Genomic DNA, 8,460 nt, shown 5'->3' with positions numbered 1-8,460 from the left:
AACACCACCCTATGCCGGAAACCTACTGACCGCTATTCCTACCTAAATGCCTCCAGCGTTCACCCAGACCACACCACACGATCCATTGTCTAAAGCCAAGCTCTACGATACAACCGCATTTGCTCCAACCCCTCAGACAGAGACAAACACCTACAAGATCTCTATCAAGCATTCTTACAACTACAATACCCACCTGCTGAAGTAAAGAAACAGACTGACAGAGTCAGAAGAGTCCCCAGAAGTCACCTACTACAGGACAGGCCCAACAAAGAAAATAACAGAACGCCACTAGCCGTCACCTTCAGTCCCCAACTAAAACCTCCCCAGCGTATCATCAAGGATCTACAACGTATCCTGAAGGACGACCCATCACTCTCACAGATCTTGGGAGACAGGCCAGTCCTTGCTTACAGACAGCCCCCCAACCTGAAGCAAATACTCACCAGCAACCACACACCACACAACAAAAACACTAACCCAGGAACCTAACCTTGCAACAAAGCCCATTGTCAACGGTGTCCACATATCTATTCAGGGGACATCATCATAGGGCCTAATCACATCAGCCACACTATCAGAGGCTTATTCACCTGCACATCTACCAATGTGATATATGCCATCATGTGCCAGCAATGACCCTCTGCCATGTACATTGGCCAAACTGGACAGTCTCTATGTAAAAGAATAAATGGACACAAATCAGACGTCAGGAATTATAACATTCAAAAACCAGTCGGAGAACACTTCAATCTCTCTGGTCACTCGATTACAGACCTAAAAGTTGCAATTCTTCAACAACAAAACTTCAAAAACAGACTCCAACGAGAGACTGCTGAAGTGGAATTAATTTGGAAACTGGATACAATTAACTTAGGCTTGAATAAAGACTGGGAGTGGATGGGTCATTACACAAAGTAAAACTATTTCCCCATGTTTATTCCGCGCCCTCCCCCTCCACTGTTCCTCGCATGTTCTTGTCAACTGCTGGAAATGGCCCACCTTGATTATCACTACGAAAGGTTTTTTTTCTCTCCTGCTGGTAATAGCTCACCTTACTTGATCCCTCTTGGTACAGTGTGTATGGTAACACCCATTGTTTCATGTTCTCTGTGTATATAAATCTCCCCACTGTATTTTCCACTGAATGCATCCAATGAAGTGAGCTATAGCTCACGAAAGCTTATGCTCAAATAAATTTGTTAGTCTCTAAGGTGCCACAAGTACTCCTTTTCTTTTTGCCTTTCCACAGCAAGCCCAAACCGAGCCAACCCCATTTTGGAGGCACCGCCCACTGCCAATCACCAAGCCGAAAACAAGCCACACACTTCAGTGGCAAAACTATTTAAAGAAAAGCAACAAGCTACTTAATTTAAATGAATGGGCATCTATGTACACAAACACAACAAGGAGTCTGGTGGCACCTTAAAGACTAACAGATTTATTTGAGCATAAGCTTTCGTGGGTAAAAACCCCACTTCTTCAAATGCGTGGAGTGAAAATTACAGATGCAGACATAAATATACTGAGTTACCTCCCTTCTCTTCAGGTATCACTATATTTATGTCTGCATCTGTAATTTTCAAACTCAATTTTTTTTCAAAATTTCTGGCATATTGAAGAGTTGAAAAAATTTCACTGCCGGTTGAATGAAAAACCTTCTTACTACAAAATCAAAATGTTTCCTTTCAAGTTTGACCATTTTACATATTTTTGATTCAAAAAATAAAATTTAAGTACATTTTGAAACAAAAACATAATTGCTAACTAAAATATCATAATGTTTAAATTCAGAGTTTCTTTTTACCCAAAACAATTCAGCTAAACTGACAAATTCAGAAAACATTTCAGAATTGCAGAATCTAGGTTTTTCATTGAAAAACAGTTTTGGCTGAAAAATGTCACCCAGCTTTAGGAGACTAATGAGGATCTGAACATAGATTTGCTTGGTTAAGAGTATTCTACGCTCCATGCCTCTTTTACGTGTAGAGCCCCCTCTACCCTCCAGCACAAGTATAAACAGCAGTATAGATAGACCATGAGGCATTAGACATAGGGCAAATACATTAAAAAAGCACACACACAGAGTTTATGCTCAGAAGATAGATTCTCAATCCCATTAAGGGGGCATTTGCTATTATCCACAGACAGTTTATTTTCACAGATAATTGGGCATTTCTGTATCTCTATTTGTTATGACAAAGGCTGATTTAAACTGATTTTAACAGTAATTTTACCTTCATTCAAACTCAAAGAGAATAAACAGACAGTGAAGCATTCACACGTTGAACAGGGCTTTTGGAAAGAAGTCTGCGGGCATCCCTTTATCAAATGCAGTCCACTAAGGCTATGTCTACACTGCATACCTTACAGTGGCACAGGTAGATGTTCCTGTGTGTTCTTTGCCTGCAGGAGAGAGCTCTCCTGCCAGCAAAATAAAACTAGCCCCAACAAGCGGCGGTAGCTCTTTTTGTCAGTAAAACTTTTGTCGATCCATGATTTTTCCTTGCCTTCACAGATGGGCCACTGGAGAGCGACAGCTGCTCTCTGTTGCCAGGCTTGGAAGGTAGTACCTCCTCCAGCAGTGGGGCAGAAGGAAGAGTGGCAATACCATACCATGCCTCCCCTCCTTCTGCGCTGTTGCTAGTGGTCGTGCTGACTTCTGAGCTGGGTGATCTGCCAGGGACTGCTGCTCTCCGGCCACCCAGCTTGGAAGGTAAAGCTATCACCAGCACTGGCGCAGAAGAAAGGGTGGCAATACCATACAATGCCACCCTTCCTTCTACACTGCTGTTGGTGGTCAGACTGCCGTCCAAGCGGGGCACCCGGCCAGCAGCCGCCACTCTCCTGCTGCCCAGCTTGGAAGGCAAGGAAAAATCAGACATTTTTTCATATTTCCAAGATCTGCCTGGAGGGAGATCGGAGGAACAAAAAAGAGGTCATGTCTGGAAAAACCCAGACCCGTGGTGACTCTTCTTGCAAACTCCCTACACTAGGCTTGCAACACCCTTTGCAGTTCAGACCCCAGGTTTGAGAAAGGCTGCACTAGGGGATTCCCTAATGACTCTGAGGTCCAACACAGCCAAAAGTTTCTGGCGGACCATTTCCCATAACTTCTGCCGAATAGGTTGTAGATTCTCAGGAACCTTTTCCCCCAGGTTGGTATCCACTTGATTGTAGGCTAGGTGGGTTTGTTCTGGCAATGCTAAGAACACCAAGGGGAGGTTGTTGTATTTGCTGTTTCTGTTCAGGCCAGAATCATGGATTAAGGGTGCTTGTGGGTTGAGCTCAGGTTCTGGTGGAAAAAGAATTATGAGGAGGCCCTCTTGATCCTTCCAAGCCTTCAGTAGGTTCAGATGGTACACTTTTTGTCTCTTTTCTCTTCCCTGTGTGGTGGATTTCATAATCAACTGCTCTTGCCCTTTTTATGACCTTGAATGATCCTTGCTATGACACTGCACCCCATATTCTTCATAGTGATATTCTTATTATATGATTATGGCATAATTATAATATATTTTATGCAAGATAAGTCATGTGAGGTGGCATTGAAAAGATTATGATTTACTGAATATGATTATCTTATTTGTATGCATGTATAATTTTTGTATTTGAAGTTAGGAATATTGACTATATATCTGTATTACAACTGTGTTTACACCTGGGGAATGCCCACTAGGCAAAAATCTTTGTCTACATGGCTGGCTGGGAACAGCCCATTCAGGTTAATGAACCATTAGGAGAAAACAATAGGCCTTAGAAGGAGCTTATCTTCAACCAGGGAACCTTCCTGAAGAAGATACAAACAGCCTCTGACTCATGGCTGCTATGACTCTACAGGATCACCCTCGAGCCTGGGAGAGGGCTTGGCAGTATAGTGTAAAGTGCAGGTCACAGCAGTATAGTGTAAAGGGAGCCCAGGCTGGTGGGTCACGGGGCCCCAGTTCCAGGTGGCACCCTGGGAGGAACCTATCACACTTGCCACTTAGCCAGCAGTTTTGACTTCAAGGTTGGCAGCAACAACAAACCCTACCACTGAGCTTAAATTTTCACGGCCTGGCCCCATTATTGTAGGTCCATTCCTGGTTCTACTGAGATTACAGCAGGTTCTCTCTCAAGAAAGCCCACAGTGTCTCCAAGTTTTCTCTCAGACAGGACACGTATTGTACCATGTTGGTTGTTCCTGGATCTGGTTCCTCCCATGTCTTGTGGAGCAGATCTAGGATCCTGTGGGGCTACCTCCCATATGGTAGCTCAAATGGGGATAATAGTAGGTGTGGGATCAACCAGGCTCAGTGATGGGGGATCTGTGGCCTTGGCCTCCTGGCTGGTTCACCAATTGAGTTCTGGGTTAACAAAGTCCAGCAAAATGTATATAGTCCAACATCCTCATAAAAGAAAGGGTCTTCAACACACCTCTGGATGCCTGTGAGTGATACACCTTTGGCTCAGGGCTTATAATGTCTCTCTCCACCCTCTTCTCCCCTCCATGGGAAGGAAAAGGGGTCTATATCCATTCCATGAAATGGGTGGTTAGTACAGGAGCCTGGCCCCTCCCTCTCCACTGGGCATATGGTCAAATGCCTCACCCATGATCCTCGAGAAGTTAGATCAAAGGGTTTTGCAGTCTTAGGGAAAGGCTAGCCCCTCCTCTCAGGCCTGGGGTAGCTACTGCTAGCAGAATCTCTTCTGCAGCTTGGACTCCTTCTGCACCCTTATTCAGGATTTCCCCAAATAAGTCTCTTGTTCTCCACTGTCTCTCCCCTTCTGAGTTGTATAGCTCTGTGAGGTGGTGCATCAGTGCAAATGTTCCTCCCCTAGCCAAATGGGAGAGGGGGAGAGGCATGGCTCCGGCTTATTCAGCTCAGTGGGGCTGTCAGTCCACTCCTGGTGTCCAGTAATCTGGACAGCCTCTCCGTTCTCTGGTCCATTAGGGGAGTTGGTAGGGGAACCCAGGCCTGCTCTCTCCACCGGGTTCCAGCTCAGGACACTCAAGCTAGACAAGGAGAGTCAGGGTGAGCTCTTTCCTATCTTCCCTCAGGCCTCTGTAGGCTCTTCAGTCTGTTGGCCTGTTCACCCCTTTCTGGGGTGTTGTCCCTGGGCAGCAGTCTGCTGACCGGAGTTCCTTTCTCCTGCCTGCTCACTCATCTGCTTCTCAGCCCTTTTGTCCTTCCACCTGCTGTTAGCCTGCCAACCGTAGTGGCTGGCCATGCCTGTATTAACCCTTTGGTCACTGGGCTAGCGTGGGGGTACATACACCCCATGACAGGCTCCATTTTAAACATTTCCTCCAGCTTGAGCAGGTTCTGCAGGTGCGATGGGGCAGGATCACAGCAGCCCAGCACTGCTCTCTGGCCCCTCCTGGTATAGTGTGGGGTTATACACACCATCGGAGGCATCCTAAAAGTTGTAGCCCCTGCAAAGCCTTGGCCACCTGGTGAAAGGATCAGATGGTGTGGAGCTGGTGTATCACCTTGGCTGTGATGTCCTCCTGTCTCAAGAGAACAAGAACCTGTCAGAGACTTGGATGCCCCCAGGAACCAAGGGGGATTAATGGCAACTGCAACCCTGGGATGGACTCTTGTCTTTCTCTCTAGTGACCGCCAGTGCCGAACGCTCCCCACCCCATGGTAGGGTGAGCTCCTGTCTCCATTCCCCCAGTCTTCCTATGACAGATGTTCGTTGGCAGATTTTCTTTCTCAGATTTCTCTTTCTGGTTTCGGTGCCTGTATTCCTCCATTTCCATTGGTGGCTACACAGTGGGAGGAGTCCTCGCTGCATCCCTGGCCCAACAGAATAGCAGGGCTCCCTTCAGTGGGTGGAGTATCCTGGGTGCCTGGGGAGGGGGGTTGATCCTAAACTGGGTTAGGGGGAGAAAGAGAGAGACAGATTCATCATCCAGCTGGGGTCAATCTCAGAGGATTTGGTGGGTTTCAGCAGGGGTTCCATTACCCAAAGGGGTCAGTCTCAGATGGGAGGGAGGCTCATTTCTTCAGGGGTTCCATTGCCCAGTTTCTCTGTCAATGTCACTCTTCTATTGAGTCCCATTTCCAGATGGGTTTATTTATCTCTCTGGTGTAGCAGGAGTTCCCAGACCTGGTAAATACCCTCCGGGGCCTGCCGGCTGATGTCCTTGGCTGGGTCACTGATGTACAAACCCAGCTGAGTTACAAGGTTCTCTATTTTGGGGGACTGTGTTGAGTTCTAATGGAAGGGAATGAGAGGGGGCTCCATCAGCATTTTACCATCAGCTCCCAGTCTCCCCTGGGCCAGCAGTCTCTCCCCCAAGTCCCTCTGCAGGAGACACTGTGGGAGAGGAGCTAGAGCTAGCCCCTTAGTTCCTTCTGCCCCCAAGGGATCCTGGAGCAAAGGGATGTGGGCAGGGCCCTCCATGATGATTTGCACCCCCAGCTGCTCCAGGATGACAAGAAGGGGCCCAAGGCTAGGCATGAACCTGGCTGGAGCAGGGGCTGGAGCATAGTGCCCTTAAAGGCCCAGGGTCACCACTGAACCAGGAGAAGAAAGCTTAAGTCAAGTTCAATCTCATTCCCTGCTCTGATTCTGCCTTCCCAAGGGGAACACTCCCAACCCACAGCCCTTGTGGCAGCAGATCATTGTAGCCAGACAGCCAGCCCCCGCCCCCCCCCCCCCTCAGACCAGCATTGCTGGAAACACAGGAGGAAGCCAGAACAGGGCACTTAACATATATTCCAGCACAGCCTTTGAAGCTGTGAAAGCACAGGTGTGCTGCTACAATGTGCCTCTGGGAGCAGATACAACGATTAAGCTCACAGCAGGCAGAGGCCCTGTGACAGACGTGGCTCTTAGCCCCTACTAAATAGCGTGATGCACACACACCAACATCCTAGGTGGGAAAATATTTACCCTGATAAAAGAAATGTCCAGTAGTCGACACTTATTGTTTCTCTCCCTTGCAAGTGTAAACTACTCTTGCGAAAGCTGGCGTCACCCAGACAGACCAGCCTCAATTTGGCATAAGAAAGGAGAAAGAGAATAAAGGAGTACAGAGGTATAAGTAGGGGACCTACAGCACCATGATTTTTGAGTGCTTTTCACTATCTATCTGCTGGTCAGATAAGTGACAGCCTCCCAAGGCTTCTGCAGCTAAGAGGGTCCCTAAGCCTTGTCCCTTATTCGTCTTTCCGCGGAATTGAGTGACCGATCCTGGCTTGGCACGCTGGAATCGAGAGATGCAAGGAGGGTAAGAAGCACCCACACCTGATCTCCTATCTTTAGTGTACACATATTTTGAAATAGAGCTCTATACTTTGTTTTCTTCCTTTGGGATTGTGGCTTCAGTTTTGTAACTTGTTTGTGTGTGTAACATCTCTACATTTAAATAAGTAGGCACTAGCAATTTTGTAACCATATGATTAGAATCTAGCTTAATAAATTTTGGTAACCATTTATGCATAAGCCTGACTTGTTTTCTCTGGTTTACTGTAAAGCAGCCAACACAATTAAAGAACCTCAGCCATTTTGGCTCTAAAGCCTGGCCATTAGGTGAGAGTACTAAGAGCCTAGCGTTGAGTTGTGCCGCCTCCACGGGGCAAACTCTTGGGGCACCTGTCAGTCAATCCTGGCTGCCCACTGCGAAGGAGCTCTGAGCTCTAGCAGTTAAAGTCACGGGTGTGGAGAGGCTCTTAGTGCTGCCATTGGGGCACCTGTCAGTCAGTATTGACTGCCCACTGCGAAGGAGCTCTGAGCTCTAGCAGTTAAAGTCACGGGTGGTTAGGACCTTGGGGCATCCGTCAGCCTAGCCCAGGCTGCCCGCCGCGAAGGGACAGTGCGTCCTAGCGGTTAAAGTCACGGATGGTATAAACGGGCATAGCTGGCACCTCACCAAACATCCTTGGCCGTCGGCTAACAATCATGTAGCATATCAGAGCCAGCTCACCTATGCCTGGAGTCAGGAAGCTTGTGTCAGAGGTCACTCACATTAAATTCTCGGAGGGTGATGGTGAATCAGAGTGGGGCTGTGCTGTTCCTTATGGCAATGGTTCTCTCCTAGGACACTCTGGACCTGATGAAGAAGTTGACATGCTGTGGACGAAGGAGGTAGGATCATGCTGTGCAAATGGACAGGGGCAGGTGGACATGCTGTGCAAATGAGTCCCTCCCCATCCCCATGGGGCTGAGACATTGTGCTCAGGGCAGAATATCTGATTAATTGATCATAGAGCTTTAGAAGGGGATTGTTGCACCCAGGATGATGCGTTTATCTTGCAGGTCACAACTTGTCTTTGTCTCTCTAGATTGGGAAAACTTTTGGTGTTGGGGCTGGTCCCATACTCTCTGTAGTCCTGATTCATGAACAGCTCATCAGGATGGAGATAGACCCCCTTGCCCCTCTCTGGCTCTAAAGTCCTTGGACATATGAAGGGGGTGACTTTGAGGACAAACCCTCCTCCCCCAAATCTCACTGCCTGTAGGAGAGGAGGG

Source organism: Eretmochelys imbricata, chromosome 1, assembly GCF_965152235.1.
Source record: "Eretmochelys imbricata isolate rEreImb1 chromosome 1, rEreImb1.hap1, whole genome shotgun sequence".
NCBI lineage: Eukaryota > Metazoa > Chordata > Testudines > Cheloniidae > Eretmochelys > Eretmochelys imbricata.
Note: the sequence above shows the minus strand (reverse complement) of the source record.